This window comes from Engystomops pustulosus, chromosome 4 (assembly GCF_040894005.1).
Source record: "Engystomops pustulosus chromosome 4, aEngPut4.maternal, whole genome shotgun sequence".
Lineage (NCBI taxonomy): Eukaryota > Metazoa > Chordata > Amphibia > Anura > Leptodactylidae > Engystomops > Engystomops pustulosus.
In genome coordinates, this window is record NC_092414.1 from 189,527,720 (window position 1) to 189,542,564 (window position 14,845).

The 14,845-nt window shown below is 38.6% G+C and overlaps 21 non-coding genes across 21 annotated transcripts; all 21 read right to left on the reverse strand.

Annotated features, from left to right (window-relative positions):
• Window positions 1-745: 745 nt before the first annotated feature.
• TRNAR-CCU (transfer RNA arginine (anticodon CCU)) lies at window positions 746-818 on the reverse strand. The gene has a single exon. It is a non-coding gene; the product is annotated as a tRNA-Arg (tRNA).
• Window positions 819-1,067: 249 nt separating this feature from the next.
• Window positions 1,068-1,160, reverse strand: TRNAI-UAU (transfer RNA isoleucine (anticodon UAU)). Its single transcript is given in 2 exon segments — window positions 1,068-1,103; window positions 1,123-1,160. It is a non-coding gene; the product is annotated as a tRNA-Ile (tRNA).
• A 616-nt stretch (window positions 1,161-1,776) lies between these two features.
• On the reverse strand, window positions 1,777-1,849 carry TRNAR-CCU (transfer RNA arginine (anticodon CCU)). The gene has a single exon. It is a non-coding gene; the product is annotated as a tRNA-Arg (tRNA).
• A 1,279-nt stretch (window positions 1,850-3,128) lies between these two features.
• Window positions 3,129-3,221, reverse strand: TRNAI-UAU (transfer RNA isoleucine (anticodon UAU)). The gene is given in 2 exon segments: window positions 3,129-3,164; window positions 3,184-3,221. It is a non-coding gene; the product is annotated as a tRNA-Ile (tRNA).
• Window positions 3,222-4,158: 937 nt separating this feature from the next.
• TRNAI-UAU (transfer RNA isoleucine (anticodon UAU)) lies at window positions 4,159-4,251 on the reverse strand. Its single transcript is given in 2 exon segments — window positions 4,159-4,194; window positions 4,214-4,251. It is a non-coding gene; the product is annotated as a tRNA-Ile (tRNA).
• Window positions 4,252-5,188: 937 nt separating this feature from the next.
• Window positions 5,189-5,281, reverse strand: TRNAI-UAU (transfer RNA isoleucine (anticodon UAU)). The gene is given in 2 exon segments: window positions 5,189-5,224; window positions 5,244-5,281. It is a non-coding gene; the product is annotated as a tRNA-Ile (tRNA).
• A 937-nt stretch (window positions 5,282-6,218) lies between these two features.
• TRNAI-UAU (transfer RNA isoleucine (anticodon UAU)) lies at window positions 6,219-6,311 on the reverse strand. Its single transcript is given in 2 exon segments — window positions 6,219-6,254; window positions 6,274-6,311. It is a non-coding gene; the product is annotated as a tRNA-Ile (tRNA).
• Window positions 6,312-6,926: 615 nt separating this feature from the next.
• On the reverse strand, window positions 6,927-6,999 carry TRNAR-CCU (transfer RNA arginine (anticodon CCU)). Its single transcript has one exon. It is a non-coding gene; the product is annotated as a tRNA-Arg (tRNA).
• Window positions 7,000-7,248: 249 nt separating this feature from the next.
• On the reverse strand, window positions 7,249-7,341 carry TRNAI-UAU (transfer RNA isoleucine (anticodon UAU)). Its single transcript is given in 2 exon segments — window positions 7,249-7,284; window positions 7,304-7,341. It is a non-coding gene; the product is annotated as a tRNA-Ile (tRNA).
• Window positions 7,342-7,957: 616 nt separating this feature from the next.
• On the reverse strand, window positions 7,958-8,030 carry TRNAR-CCU (transfer RNA arginine (anticodon CCU)). The gene has a single exon. It is a non-coding gene; the product is annotated as a tRNA-Arg (tRNA).
• Window positions 8,031-8,279: 249 nt separating this feature from the next.
• TRNAI-UAU (transfer RNA isoleucine (anticodon UAU)) lies at window positions 8,280-8,372 on the reverse strand. The gene is given in 2 exon segments: window positions 8,280-8,315; window positions 8,335-8,372. It is a non-coding gene; the product is annotated as a tRNA-Ile (tRNA).
• Window positions 8,373-8,987: 615 nt separating this feature from the next.
• TRNAR-CCU (transfer RNA arginine (anticodon CCU)) lies at window positions 8,988-9,060 on the reverse strand. The gene has a single exon. It is a non-coding gene; the product is annotated as a tRNA-Arg (tRNA).
• A 249-nt stretch (window positions 9,061-9,309) lies between these two features.
• TRNAI-UAU (transfer RNA isoleucine (anticodon UAU)) lies at window positions 9,310-9,402 on the reverse strand. Its single transcript is given in 2 exon segments — window positions 9,310-9,345; window positions 9,365-9,402. It is a non-coding gene; the product is annotated as a tRNA-Ile (tRNA).
• Window positions 9,403-10,018: 616 nt separating this feature from the next.
• TRNAR-CCU (transfer RNA arginine (anticodon CCU)) lies at window positions 10,019-10,091 on the reverse strand. The gene has a single exon. It is a non-coding gene; the product is annotated as a tRNA-Arg (tRNA).
• A 249-nt stretch (window positions 10,092-10,340) lies between these two features.
• Window positions 10,341-10,433, reverse strand: TRNAI-UAU (transfer RNA isoleucine (anticodon UAU)). Its single transcript is given in 2 exon segments — window positions 10,341-10,376; window positions 10,396-10,433. It is a non-coding gene; the product is annotated as a tRNA-Ile (tRNA).
• A 615-nt stretch (window positions 10,434-11,048) lies between these two features.
• Window positions 11,049-11,121, reverse strand: TRNAR-CCU (transfer RNA arginine (anticodon CCU)). The gene has a single exon. It is a non-coding gene; the product is annotated as a tRNA-Arg (tRNA).
• A 249-nt stretch (window positions 11,122-11,370) lies between these two features.
• Window positions 11,371-11,463, reverse strand: TRNAI-UAU (transfer RNA isoleucine (anticodon UAU)). Its single transcript is given in 2 exon segments — window positions 11,371-11,406; window positions 11,426-11,463. It is a non-coding gene; the product is annotated as a tRNA-Ile (tRNA).
• Window positions 11,464-12,079: 616 nt separating this feature from the next.
• TRNAR-CCU (transfer RNA arginine (anticodon CCU)) lies at window positions 12,080-12,152 on the reverse strand. The gene has a single exon. It is a non-coding gene; the product is annotated as a tRNA-Arg (tRNA).
• Window positions 12,153-12,401: 249 nt separating this feature from the next.
• TRNAI-UAU (transfer RNA isoleucine (anticodon UAU)) lies at window positions 12,402-12,494 on the reverse strand. Its single transcript is given in 2 exon segments — window positions 12,402-12,437; window positions 12,457-12,494. It is a non-coding gene; the product is annotated as a tRNA-Ile (tRNA).
• Window positions 12,495-13,110: 616 nt separating this feature from the next.
• TRNAR-CCU (transfer RNA arginine (anticodon CCU)) lies at window positions 13,111-13,183 on the reverse strand. The gene has a single exon. It is a non-coding gene; the product is annotated as a tRNA-Arg (tRNA).
• Window positions 13,184-14,140: 957 nt separating this feature from the next.
• Window positions 14,141-14,213, reverse strand: TRNAR-CCU (transfer RNA arginine (anticodon CCU)). Its single transcript has one exon. It is a non-coding gene; the product is annotated as a tRNA-Arg (tRNA).
• Between the last annotated feature and the right edge of the window lie 632 nt (window positions 14,214-14,845).

The following is a 14,845-nucleotide window of genomic DNA, read 5'->3' on the forward strand; positions in this document are numbered from 1 at the left end:
TGGCAATTGACAAAAATGGATGAAAAGTGGAAAACAATGCTCAAGGTGAGGCTCGAACTCACAACCTCGGCATTGCTCAACAGTTACTGCTTTATAAGTACCGCGCGCTGACCGATTGCGCCACTGGAGCTCTGCTTGGTGTCTGGAAGCTTGCCTTTTTTGCGTCTGTTTCCGAAACCAGTAAACTATGGGAATGTTTGAAGTTAGGAGGCTCTTATAGTATTATACTTCAAGTCATGCATTTCCATTTTTTTATAAAATGAAGTCATACTCTCTACTTTGCTAGCAGGTTTTTTGTTGAAACTGAAATTCCAAATGTTCTCATGGTGTTATACGTTTACTAAGAATTTTGAACTCTAAGTGTGTACCAATTAACAGAAGAATATCATCGTGTTTTATTAAATCAAAAGTCGCTATGCTTGCTAATCATTCAGTTGAAAACTTTTCTGTATCTGGATTGTTGTTCACTGTGAATGTGTTTGTGTTGCGGCATAAATGAATAGTAAATGAGTGTATTTTGATTTGACTGTATAACGGAAATGACTGACCCTTTCAAAGCAGTGGAAATGCATGGCGATTCTTGGGACTTAAAGTTGTCATTGTATGTTTAATGTGCTATCAGAATTCCCAAGATCTTTTGAACAAGCATATGGGACCATTAAGAAATGAAGAAGATGGTTGAGCACTTTAAATCTGGAAGTAAAATAGAGCATGTGTGTGTGCTTTGGTAATCAACAGCCTCAAACACCCCAGATGGGACTCGAACCCACAATCCCTGGCTTAGGAGGCCAGTGCCTTATCCATTAGGCCACTGGGGCTGAACGAGATATAGCTGAGCACTTAGTTTTTTTTTCTTTTCCAAACAAATCAGTTACTACAATTTGATTTCTAAGAAATGTTCTTGTTTGCAAACTGCAAACTATCTGAAAAACATGGGTGCAGAAGCCAGAAGACATGAAAGCAAAAGAACTAGGCACGTTTCCCCAATGATCATGTTTTGATGCGATGGTGAACCATGAGAGACTTTCTTTGGCAATTGACAAAAATGGATGAAAAGAGGAAAACAATGCTCCAGGTGAGGCTTGAACTCACAACCTCGGCATTGCTCAACAGTTACTGCTTTATAAGTACCGCGCGCTGACCGATTGCGCCACTGGAGCTCTGCTTGGTGTCTGGAAGCTTGCCTTTTTTGCGTCTGTTTCCGAAACCAGTAAACTATGGGAATGTTTGAAGTTAGGAGGCTCTTATAGTATTATACTTCAAGTCATGCATTTCCATTTTTTTTATAAAATGAAGTCATACTCTCTACTTTGCTAGCAGGTTTTTTGTTGAAACTGAAATTCCAAATGTTCTCATGGTGTTATACATTTACTAAGAATTTTGAACTCTAAATGTGTACCAATTAACAGAAGAATATCATCGTGTTTTATTAAATCAAAAGTCGCTATGCTTGCTAATCATTCAGTTGAAAACTTTTCTGTATCTGGATTGTTGTTCACTGTGAATGTGTTTGTGTTGCGGCATAAATGAATAGTAAATGAGTGTATTTTGATTTGACTGTATAACGGAAATGACTGACCCTTTCAAAGCAGTGGAAATGCATGGCGATTCTTGGGACTTAAAGTTGTCATTGCATGTTTAATGTGCTATCAGAATTCCCAAGATCTTTTGAACAAGCATATGGGACCATTAAGAAATGAAGAAGATGGTTGAGCACTTTAAATCTGGAAGTAAAATAGAGCATGTGTGTGTGCTTTGGTAATCAACAGCCTCAAACACCCCAGATGGGACTCAAACCCACAATCCCTGGCTTAGGAGGCCAGTGCCTTATCCATTAGGCCACTGAGGCTGAACGAGATATAGCTGAGCATTTAGTTTTTTTTTCTTTTCCAAACAAATCAGTTACTACAATTTGATTTCTAAGAAATGTTCTTGTTTGCAAACTGCAAACTATCTGAAAAACATGGGTGCAGAAGCCAGAAGACATGAAAGCAAAAGAACTAGGCACGTTTCCCCAATGATCATGTTTTGATGCGATGGTGAACCATGAGAGACTTTCTTTGGCAATTGACAAAAATGGATGAAAAGAGGAAAACAATGCTCCAGGTGAGGCTCGAACTCACAACCTCGGCATTGCTCAACAGTTACTGCTTTATAAGTACCGCGTGCTGACCGATTGCGCCACTGGAGCTCTGCTTGGTGTCTGGAAGCTTGCCTTTTTTGCGTCTGTTTCCGAAACCAGTAAACTATGGGAATGTTTGAAGTTAGGAGGCTCTTATAGTATTATACTTCAAGTCATGCATTTCCATTTTTTTATAAAATGAAGTCATACTCTCTACTTTGCTAGCAGGTTTTTTGTTGAAACTGAAATTCCAAATGTTCTCATGGTGTTATACGTTTACTAAGAATTTTGAAATCTAAATGTGTACCAATTAACAGAAGAATATCATCGTGTTTTCTTAAATCAAAAGTCGCTATGCTTGCTAATCATTCAGTTGAAAACTTTTCTGTATCTGGATTGTTGTTCACTGTGAATGTGTTTGTGTTGCGGCATAAATGAATAGTAAATGAGTGTATTTTGATTTGACTGTATAACGGAAATGACTGACCCTTTCAAAGCAGTGGAAATGCATGGCGATTCTTGGGACTTAAAGTTGTCATTGTATGTTTAATGTGCTATCAGAATTCCCAAGATCTTTTGAACAAGCATATGGGACCATTAAGAAATGAAGAAGATGGTTGAGCACTTTAAATCTGGAAGTAAAATAGAGCATGTGTGTGTGCTTTGGTAATCAACAGCCTCAAACACCCCAGATGGGACTCGAACCCACAATCCCTGGCTTAGGAGGCCAGTGCCTTATCCATTAGGTCACTGGGGCTGAACGAGATATAGCTGAGCACTTAGTTTTTTTTTCTTTTCCAAACAAATCAGTTACTACAATTTGATTTCTAAGAAATGTTCTTGTTTGCAAACTGCAAACTATCTGAAAAACATGGGTGCAGAAGCCAGAAGACATGAAAGCAAAAGAACTAGGCACGTTTCCCCAATGATCATGTTTTGATGCGATGGTGAACCATGAGAGACTTTCTTTGGCAATTGACAAAAATGGATGAAAAGTGGAAAACAATGCTCCAGGTGAGGCTCGAACTCACAACCTCGGCATTGCTCAACAGTTACTGCTTTATAAGTACCGCGCGCTGACCGATTGCGCCACTGGAGCTCTGCTTGGTGTCTGGAAGCTTGCCTTTTTTGCGTCTGTTTCCGAAACCAGTAAACTATGGGAATGTTTGAAGTTAGGAGGCTCTTATAGTATTATACTTCAAGTCATGCATTTCCATTTTTTTATAAAATGAAGTCATACTCTCTACTTTGCTAGCAGGTTTTTTGTTGAAACTGAAATTCCAAATGTTCTCATGGTGTTATACGTTTACTAAGAATTTTGAACTCTAAATGTGTACCAATTAACAGAAGAATATCATCGTGTTTTCTTAAATCAAAAGTCGCTATGCTTGCTAATCATTCAGTTGAAAACTTTTCTGTATCTGGATTGTTGTTCACTGTGAATGTGTTTGTGTTGCGGCATAAATGAATAGTAAATGAGTGTATTTTGATTTGACTGTATAACGGAAATGACTGACCCTTTCAAAGCAGTGGAAATGCATGGCGATTCTTGGGACTTAAAGTTGTCATTGTATGTTTAATGTGCTATCAGAATTCCCAAGATCTTTTGAACAAGCATATGGGACCATTAAAAAATGAAGAAGACGGTTGAGCACTTTAAATCTGGAAGTAAAATAGAGCATGTGTGTGTGCTTTGGTAATCAACAGCCTCAAACACCCCAGATGGGACTCGAACCCACAATCCCTGGCTTAGGAGGCCAGTGCCTTATCCATTAGGTCACTGGGGCTGAACGAGATATAGCTGAGCACTTAGTTTTTTTTTCTTTTCCAAACAAATCAGTTACTACAATTTGATTTCTAAGAAATGTTCTTGTTTGCAAACTGCAAACTATCTGAAAAACATGGGTGCAGAAGCCAGAAGACATGAAAGCAAAAGAACTAGGCACGTTTCCCCAATGATCATGTTTTGATGCGATGGTGAACCATGAGAGACTTTCTTTGGCAATTGACAAAAATGGATGAAAAGTGGAAAACAATGCTCCAGGTGAGGCTCGAACTCACAACCTCGGCATTGCTCAACAGTTACTGCTTTATAAGTACCGCGCGCTGACCGATTGCGCCACTGGAGCTCTGCTTGGTGTCTGGAAGCTTGCCTTTTTTGCGTCTGTTTCCGAAACCAGTAAACTATGGGAATGTTTGAAGTTAGGAGGCTCTTATAGTATTATACTTCAAGTCATGCATTTCCATTTTTTTATAAAATGAAGTCATACTCTCTACTTTGCTAGCAGGTTTTTTGTTGAAACTGAAATTCCAAATGTTCTCATGGTGTTATACGTTTACTAAGAATTTTGAACTCTAAATGTGTACCAATTAACAGAAGAATATCATCGTGTTTTCTTAAATCAAAAGTCGCTATGCTTGCTAATCATTCAGTTGAAAACTTTTCTGTATCTGGATTGTTGTTCACTGTGAATGTGTTTGTGTTGCGGCATAAATGAATAGTAAATGAGTGTATTTTGATTTGACTGTATAACGGAAATGACTGACCCTTTCAAAGCAGTGGAAATGCATGGCGATTCTTGGGACTTAAAGTTGTCATTGTATGTTTAATGTGCTATCAGAATTCCCAAGATCTTTTGAACAAGCATATGGGACCATTAAGAAATGAAGAAGATGGTTGAGCACTTTAAATCTGGAAGTAAAATAGAGCATGTGTGTGTGCTTTGGTAATCAACAGCCTCAAACACCCCAGATGGGACTCGAACCCACAATCCCTGGCTTAGGAGGCCAGTGCCTTATCCATTAGGTCACTGGGGCTGAACGAGATATAGCTGAGCACTTAGTTTTTTTTTCTTTTCCAAACAAATCAGTTACTACAATTTGATTTCTAAGAAATGTTCTTGTTTGCAAACTGCAAACTATCTGAAAAACATGGGTGCAGAAGCCAGAAGACATGAAAGCAAAAGAACTAGGCACGTTTCCCCAATGATCATGTTTTGATGCGATGGTGAACCATGAGAGACTTTCTTTGGCAATTGACAAAAATGGATGAAAAGTGGAAAACAATGCTCCAGGTGAGGCTCGAACTCACAACCTCGGCATTGCTCAACAGTTACTGCTTTATAAGTACCGCGCGCTGACCGATTGCGCCACTGGAGCTCTGCTTGGTGTCTGGAAGCTTGCCTTTTTTGCGTCTGTTTCCGAAACCAGTAAACTATGGGAATGTTTGAAGTTAGGAGGCTCTTATAGTATTATACTTCAAGTCATGCATTTCCATTTTTTTATAAAATGAAGTCATACTCTCTACTTTGCTAGCAGGTTTTTTGTTGAAACTGAAATTCCAAATGTTCTCATGGTGTTATACGTTTACTAAGAATTTTGAACTCTAAATGTGTACCAATTAACAGAAGAATATCATCGTGTTTTCTTAAATCAAAAGTCGCTATGCTTGCTAATCATTCAGTTGAAAACTTTTCTGTATCTGGATTGTTGTTCACTGTGAATGTGTTTGTGTTGCGGCATAAATGAATAGTAAATGAGTGTATTTTGATTTGACTGTATAACGGAAATGACTGACCCTTTCAAAGCAGTGGAAATGCATGGCGATTCTTGGGACTTAAAGTTGTCATTGTATGTTTAATGTGCTATCAGAATTCCCAAGATCTTTTGAACAAGCATATGGGACCATTAAGAAATGAAGAAGATGGTTGAGCACTTTAAATCTGGAAGTAAAATAGAGCATGTGTGTGTGCTTTGGTAATCAACAGCCTCAAACACCCCAGATGGGACTCGAACCCACAATCCCTGGCTTAGGAGGCCAGTGCCTTATCCATTAGGTCACTGGGGCTGAACGAGATATAGCTGAGCACTTAGTTTTTTTTTCTTTTCCAAACAAATCAGTTACTACAATTTGATTTCTAAGAAATGTTCTTGTTTGCAAACTGCAAACTATCTGAAAAACATGGGTGCAGAAGCCAGAAGACATGAAAGCAAAAGAACTAGGCACGTTTCCCCAATGATCATGTTTTGATGCGATGGTGAACCATGAGAGACTTTCTTTGGCAATTGACAAAAATGGATGAAAAGTGGAAAACAATGCTCCAGGTGAGGCTCGAACTCACAACCTCGGCATTGCTCAACAGTTACTGCTTTATAAGTACCGCGCGCTGACCGATTGCGCCACTGGAGCTCTGCTTGGTGTCTGGAAGCTTGCCTTTTTTGCGTCTGTTTCCGAAACCAGTAAACTATGGGAATGTTTGAAGTTAGGAGGCTCTTATAGTATTATACTTCAAGTCATGCATTTCCATTTTTTTATAAAATGAAGTCATACTCTCTACTTTGCTAGCAGGTTTTTTGTTGAAACTGAAATTCCAAATGTTCTCATGGTGTTATACGTTTACTAAGAATTTTGAACTCTAAATGTGTACCAATTAACAGAAGAATATCATCGTGTTTTATTAAATCAAAAGTCGCTATGCTTGCTAATCATTCAGTTGAAAACTTTTCTGTATCTGGATTGTTGTTCACTGTGAATGTGTTTGTGTTGCGGCATAAATGAATAGTAAATGAGTGTATTTTGATTTGACTGTATAACGGAAATGACTGACCCTTTCAAAGCAGTGGAAATGCATGGCGATTCTTGGGACTTAAAGTTGTCATTGTATGTTTAATGTGCTATCAGAATTCCCAAGATCTTTTGAACAAGCATATGGGACCATTAAGAAATGAAGAAGATGGTTGAGCACTTTAAATCTGGAAGTAAAATAAAGCATGTGTGTGTGCTTTGGTAATCAACAGCCTCAAACACCCCAGATGGGACTCGAACCCACAATCCCTGGCTTAGGAGGCCAGTGCCTTATCCATTAGGCCACTGGGGCTGAACGAGTTATAGCTGAGCACTTAGTTTTTTTTTCTTTTCCAAACAAATCAGTTACTACAATTTGATTTCTAAGAAATGTTCTTGTTTGCAAACTGCAAACTATCTGAAAAACATGGGTGCAGAAGCCAGAAGACATGAAAGCAAAAGAACTAAGCACGTTTCCCCAATGATCATGTTTTGATGCGATGGTGAACCATGAGAGACTTTCTTTGGCAATTGACAAAAATGGATGAAAAGAGGAAAACAATGCTCCAAGTGAGGCTCGAACTCACAACCTCGGCATTGCTCAACAGTTACTGCTTTATAAGTACCGCGCGCTGACCGATTGCGCCACTGGAGCTCTGCTTGGTGTCTGGAAGCTTGCCTTTTTTGCGTCTGTTTCCGAAACCATTAAACTATGGGAATGTTTGAAGTTAGGAGGCTCTTATAGTATTATACTTCAAGTCATGCATTTCCATTTTTTTTATAAAATGAAGTCATACTCTCTACTTTGCTAGCAGGTTTTTTGTTGAAACTGAAATTCCAAATGTTCTCATGGTGTTATACGTTTACTAAGAATTTTGAACTCTAAATGTGTACCAATTAACAGAAGAATATCATCGTGTTTTATTAAATCAAAAGTAGCTATGCTTGCTAATCATTCAGTTGAAAACTTTTCTGTATCTGGATTGTTGTTCACTGTGAATGTGTTTGTGTTGCGGCATAAATGAATAGTAAATGAGTGTATTTTGATTTGACTGTATAACGGAAATGACTGACCCTTTCAAAGCAGTGGAAATGCATGGCGATTCTTGGGACTTAAAGTTGTCATTGTATGTTTAATGTGCTATCAGAATTCCCAAGATCTTTTGAACAAGCATATGGGACCATTAAGAAATGAAGAAAACGGTTGAGCACTTTAAATCTGGAAGTAAAATAGAGCATGTGTGTGTGCTTTGGTAATCAACAGCCTCAAACACCCCAGATGGGACTCGAACCCACAATCCCTGGCTTAGGAGGCCAGTGCCTTATCCATTAGGCCACTGGGGCTGAACGAGATATAGCTGAGCACTTCGTTTTTTTTTCTTTTCCAAACAAATCAGTTACTACAATTTGATTTCTAAGAAATGTTCTTGTTTGCAAACTGCAAACTATCTGAAAAACATGGGTGCAGAAGCCAGAAGACATGAAAGCAAAAGAACTAGGCACGTTTCCCCAATGATCATGTTTTGATGCGATGGTGAACCATGAGAGACTTTCTTTGGCAATTGACAAAAATGGATGAAAAGTGGAAAACAATGCTCCAGGTGAGGCTCGAACTCACAACCTCGGCATTGCTCAACAGTTACTGCTTTATAAGTACCGCGCGCTGACCGATTGCGCCACTGGAGCTCTGCTTGGTGTCTGGAAGCTTGCCTTTTTTGCGTCTGTTTCCGAAACCAGTAAACTATGGGAATGTTTGAAGTTAGGAGGCTCTTATAGTATTATACTTCAAGTCATGCATTTCCATTTTTTTATAAAATGAAGTCATACTCTCTACTTTGCTAGCAGGTTTTTTGTTGAAACTGAAATTCCAAATGTTCTCATGGTGTTATACGTTTACTAAGAATTTTGAACTCTAAATGTGTACCAATTAACAGAAGAATATCATCGTGTTTTATTAAATCAAAAGTCGCTATGCTTGCTAATCATTCAGTTGAAAACTTTTCTGTATCTGGATTGTTGTTCACTGTGAATGTGTTTGTGTTGCGGCATAAATGAATAGTAAATGAGTGTATTTTGATTTGACTGTATAACGGAAATGACTGACCCTTTCAAAGCAGTGGAAATGCATGGCGATTCTTGGGACTTAAAGTTGTCATTGTATGTTTAATGTGCTATCAGAATTCCCAAGATCTTTTGAACAAGCATATGGGACCATTAAGAAATGAAGAAGATGGTTGAGCACTTTAAATCTGGAAGTAAAATAGAGCATGTGTGTGTGCTTTGGTAATCAACAGCCTCAAACACCCCAGATGGGACTCGAACCCACAATCCCTGGCTTAGGAGGCCAGTGCCTTATCCATTAGGCCACTGGGGCTGAACGAGATATAGCTGAGCACTTAGTTTTTTTTTCTTTTCCAAACAAATCAGTTACTACAATTTGATTTCTAAGAAATGTTCTTGTTTGCAAACTGCAAACTATCTGAAAAACATGGGTGCAGAAGCCAGAAGACATGAAAGCAAAAGAACTAGGCACGTTTCCCCAATGATCATGTTTTGATGCGATGGTGAACCATGAGAGACTTTCTTTGGCAATTGACAAAAATGGATGAAAAGTGGAAAACAATGCTCCAGGTGAGGCTCGAACTCACAACCTCGGCATTGCTCAACAGTTACTGCTTTATAAGTACCGCGCGCTGACCGATTGCGCCACTGGAGCTCTGCTTGGTGTCTGGAAGCTTGCCTTTTTTGCATCTGTTTCCGAAACCAGTAAACTATGGGAATGTTTGAAGTTAGGAGGCTCTTATAGTATTATACTTCAAGTCATGCATTTCCATTTTTTTTATAAAATGAAGTCATACTCTCTACTTTGCTAGCAGGTTTTTTGTTGAAACTGAAATTCCAAATGTTCTCATGGTGTTATACGTTTACTAAGAATTTTGAACTCTAAATGTGTACCAATTAACAGAAGAATATCATCGTGTTTTATTAAATCAAAAGTCGCTATGCTTGCTAATCATTCAGTTGAAAACTTTTCTGTATCTGGATTGTTGTTCACTGTGAATGTGTTTGTGTTGCGGCATAAATGAATAGTAAATGAGTGTATTTTGATTTGACTGTATAACGGAAATTACTGACCCTTTCAAAGCAGTGGAAATGCATGGCGATTCTTGGGACTTAAAGTTGTCATTGTATGTTTAATGTGCTATCAGAATTCCCAAGATCTTTTGAACAAGCATATGGGACCATTAAGAAATGAAGAAGATGGTTGAGCACTTTAAATCTGGAAGTAAAATAAAGCATGTGTGTGTGCTTTGGTAATCAACAGCCTCAAACACCCCAGATGGGACTCGAACCCACAATCCCTGGCTTAGGAGGCCAGTGCCTTATCCATTAGGCCACTGGGGCTGAACGAGATATAGCTGAGCACTTAGTTTTTTTTTCTTTTCCAAACAAATCAGTTACTACAATTTGATTTCTAAGAAATGTTCTTGTTTGCAAACTGCAAACTATCTGAAAAACATGGGTGCAGAAGCCAGAAGACATGAAAGCAAAAGAACTAGGCACGTTTCCCCAATGATCATGTTTTGATGCGATGGTGAACCATGAGAGACTTTCTTTGGCAATTGACAAAAATGGATGAAAAGTGGAAAACAATGCTCCAGGTGAGGCTCGAACTCACAACCTCAGCATTGCTCAACAGTTACTGCTTTATAAGTACCGCGCGCTGACCGATTGCGCCACTGGAGCTCTGCTTGGTGTCTTGAAGCTTGCCTTTTTTGCGTCTGTTTCCGAAACCAGTAAACTATGGGAATGTTTGAAGTTAGGAGGCTCTTATAGTATTATACTTCAAGTCATGCATTTCCATTTTTTTATAAAATGAAGTCATACTCTCTACTTTGCTAGCAGGTTTTTTGTTGAAACTGAAATTCCAAATGTTCTCATGGTGTTATACGTTTACTAAGAATTTTGAACTCTAAATGTGTACCAATTAACAGAAGAATATCATCGTGTTTTATTAAATCAAAAGTCGCTATGCTTGCTAATCATTCAGTTGAAAACTTTTCTGTATCTGGATTGTTGTTCACTGTGAATGTGTTTGTGTTGCGGCATAAATGAATAGTAAATGAGTGTATTTTGATTTGACTGTATAACGGAAATGACTGACCCTTTCAAAGCAGTGGAAATGCATGGCGATTCTTGGGACTTAAAGTTGTCATTGTATGTTTAATGTGCTATCAGAATTCCCAAGATCTTTTGAACAAGCATATGGGACCATTAAGAAATGAAGAAGATGGTTGAGCACTTTAAATCTGGAAGTAAAATAGAGCATGTGTGTGTGCTTTGGTAATCAACAGCCTCAAACACCCCAGATGGGACTCAAACCCACAATCCCTGGCTTAGGAGGCCAGTGCCTTATCCATTAGGCCACTGGGGCTGAACGAGATATAGCTGAGCACTTAGTTTTTTTTTCTTTTCCAAACAAATCAGTTACTACAATTTGATTTCTAAGAAATGTTCTTGTTTGCAAACTGCAAACTATCTGAAAAACATGGGTGCAGAAGCCAGAAGACATGAAAGCAAAAGAACTAGGCACGTTTCCCCAATGATCATGTTTTGATGCGATGGTGAACCATGAGAGACTTTCTTTGGCAATTGACAAAAATGGATAAAAAGTGGAAAACAATGCTCCAGGTGAGGCTCGAACTCACAACCTCGGCATTGCTCAACAGTTACTGCTTTATAAGTACCGCGCGCTGACCGATTGCGCCACTGGAGCTCTGCTTGGTGTCTGGAAGCTTGCCTTTTTTGCATCTGTTTCCGAAACCAGTAAACTATGGGAATGTTTGAAGTTAGGAGGCTCTTATAGTATTATACTTCAAGTCATGCATTTCCATTTTTTTTATAAAATGAAGTCATACTCTCTACTTTGCTAGCAGGTTTTTTGTTGAAACTGAAATTCCAAATGTTCTCATGGTGTTATACGTTTACTAAGAATTTTGAACTCTAAATGTGTACCAATTAACAGAAGAATATCATCGTGTTTTATTAAATCAAAAGTCGCTATGCTTGCTAATCATTCAGTTGAAAACTTTTCTGTATCTGGATTGTTGTTCACTGTGAATGTGTTTGTGTTGCGGCATAAATGAATAGTAAATGAGTGTATTTTGATTTGACTGTATAACGGAAATGACTGACCCTTTCAAAGCAGTGGAAATGCATGGCGATTCTTGGGACTTAAAGTTGTCATTGTATGTTTAATGTGCTATCAGAATTCCCAAGATCTTTTGAACAAGCATATGGGACCATTAAGAAATGAAGAAGATGGTTGAGCACTTTAAATCTGGAAGTAAAATAAAGCATGTGTGTGTGCTTTGGTAATCAACAGCCTCAAACACCCCAGATGGGACTCGAACCCACAATCCCTGGCTTAGGAGGCCAGTGCCTTATCCATTAGGCCACTGGGGCTGAATGAGATATAGCTGAGCACTTAGTTTTTTTTTCTTTTCCAAACAAATCAGTTACTACAATTTGATTTCTAAGAAATGTTCTTGTTTGCAAACTGCAAACTATCTGAAAAACATGGGTGCAGAAGCCAGAAGACATGAAAGCAAAAGAACTAGGCACGTTTCCCCAATGATCATGTTTTGATGCGATGGTGAACCATGAGAGACTTTCTTTGGCAATTGACAAAAATGGATGAAAAGAGGAAAACAATGCTCCAGGTGAGGCTCGAACTCACAACCTCGGCATTGCTCAACAGTTACTGCTTTATAAGTACCGCGCGCTGACCGATTGCGCCACTGGAGCTCTGCTTGGTGTCTGGAAGCTTGCCTTTTTTGCGTCTGTTTCCGAAACCAGTAAACTATGGGAATGTTTGAAGTTAGGAGGCTCTTATAGTATTATACTTCAAGTCATGCATTTCCATTTTTTTCATAAAATGAAGTCATACTCTCTACTTTGCTAGCAGGTTTTTTGTTGAAACTGAAATTCCAAATGTTCTCATGGTGTTATACGTTTACTAAGAATTTTGAACTCTAAATGTGTACCAATTAACAGAAGAATATCATCGTGTTTTATTAAATCAAAAGTCGCTATGCTTGCTAATCATTCAGTTGAAAACTTTTCTGTATCTGGATTGTTGTTCACTGTGAATGTGTTTGTGTTGCGGCATAAATGAATAGTAAATGAGTGTATTTTGATTTGACTGTATAATGGAAATGACTGACCCTTTCAAAGCAGTGGAAATGCATGGCGATTCTTGGGACTTAAAGTTGTCATTGTATGTTTAATGTGCTATCAGAATTCCCAAGATCTTTTGAACAAGCATATGGGACCATTAAGAAATGAAGAGGATGGTTGAGCACTTTAAATCTCGAAGTAAAATAGAGCATGTGTGTGTGCTTTGGTAATCACCAGCCTCAAACACCCCAGATGGGACTCGAACCCACAATCCCTGGCTTAGGAGGCCAGTGCCTTATCCATTAGGCCACTGGGGCTGAACGAGATATAGCTGAGCATTTAGTTTTTTTTTCTTTTCCAAACAAATCAGTTACTACAATTTGATTTCTAAGAAATGTTCTTGTTTGCAAACTGCAAACTATCTGAAAAACATGGGTGCAGAAGCCAGAAGACATGAAAGCAAAAGAACTAGGCACGTTTCCCCAATGATCATGTTTTGATGCGATGGTGAACCATGAGAGACTTTCTTTGGCAATTGACAAAAATGGATGAAAAGAGGAAAACAATGCTCCAGGTGAGGCTCGAACTCACAACCTCGGCATTGCTCAACAGTTACTGCTTTATAAGTACCGCGTGCTGACCGATTGCGCCACTGGAGCTCTGCTTGGTGTCTGGAAGCTTGCCTTTTTTGCGTCTGTTTCCGAAACCAGTAAACTATGGGAATGTTTGAAGTTAGGAGGCTCTTATAGTATTATACTTCAAGTCATGCATTTCCATTTTTTTATAAAATGAAGTCATACTCTCTACTTTGCTAGCAGGTTTTTTGTTGAAACTGAAATTCCAAATGTTCTCATGGTGTTATACGTTTACTAAGAATTTTGAACTCTAAATGTGTAACAATTAACAGAAGAATATCATCGTGTTTTATTAAATCAAAAGTCGCTATGCTTGCTAATCATTCAGTTGAAAACTTTTCTGTATCTGGATTGTTGTTCACTGTGAATGTGTTTGTGTTGCGGCATAAATGAATAGTAAATGAGTGTATTTTGATTTGACTGTATAACGGAAATGACTGACCCTTTCAAAGCAGTGGAAATGCATGGCGATTCTTGGGACTTAAAGTTGTCATTGTATGTTTAATGTGCTATCAGAATTCCCAAGATCTTTTGAACAAGCATATGGGACCATTAAGAAATGAAGAAGATGGTTGAGCACTTTAAATCTGGAAGTAAATTAGAGCATGTGTGTGTGCTTTGGTAATCAACAGCCTCAAACACCCCAGATGGGACTCGAACCCACAATCCCTGGCTTAGGAGGCCAGTGCCTTATCCATTAGGCCACTGGGGCTGAACGAGATATAGCTGAGCACTTAGTTTTTTTTTCTTTTCCAAACAAATCAGTTACTACAATTTGATTTCTAAGAAATGTTCTTGTTTGCAAACTGCAAACTATCTGAAAAACATGGGTGCAGAAGCCAGAAGACATGAAAGCAAAAGAACTAGGCACGTTTCCCCAATGATCATGTTTTGATGCGATGGTGAACCATGAGAGACTTTCTTTGGCAATTGACAAAAATGGATGAAAAGAGGAAAACAATGCTCCAGGTGAGGCTCGAACTCACAACCTCGGCATTGCTCAACAGTTACTGCTTTATAAGTACCGCGTGCTGACCGATTGCGCCACTGGAGCTCTGCTTGGTGTCTGGAAGCTTGCCTTTTTTGCGTCTGTTTCCGAAACCAGTAAACTATGGGAATGTTTGAAGTTAGGAGGCTCTTATAGTATTATACTTCAAGTCATGCATTTCCATTTTTTTATAAAATGAAGTCATACTCTCTACTTTGCTAGCAGGTTTTTTGTTGAAACTGAAATTCCAAATGTTCTCATGGTGTTATACGTTTACTAAGAATTTTGAACTCTAAATGTGTAACAATTAACAGAAGAATATCATCGTGTTTTATTAAATCAAAAGTCGCTATGCT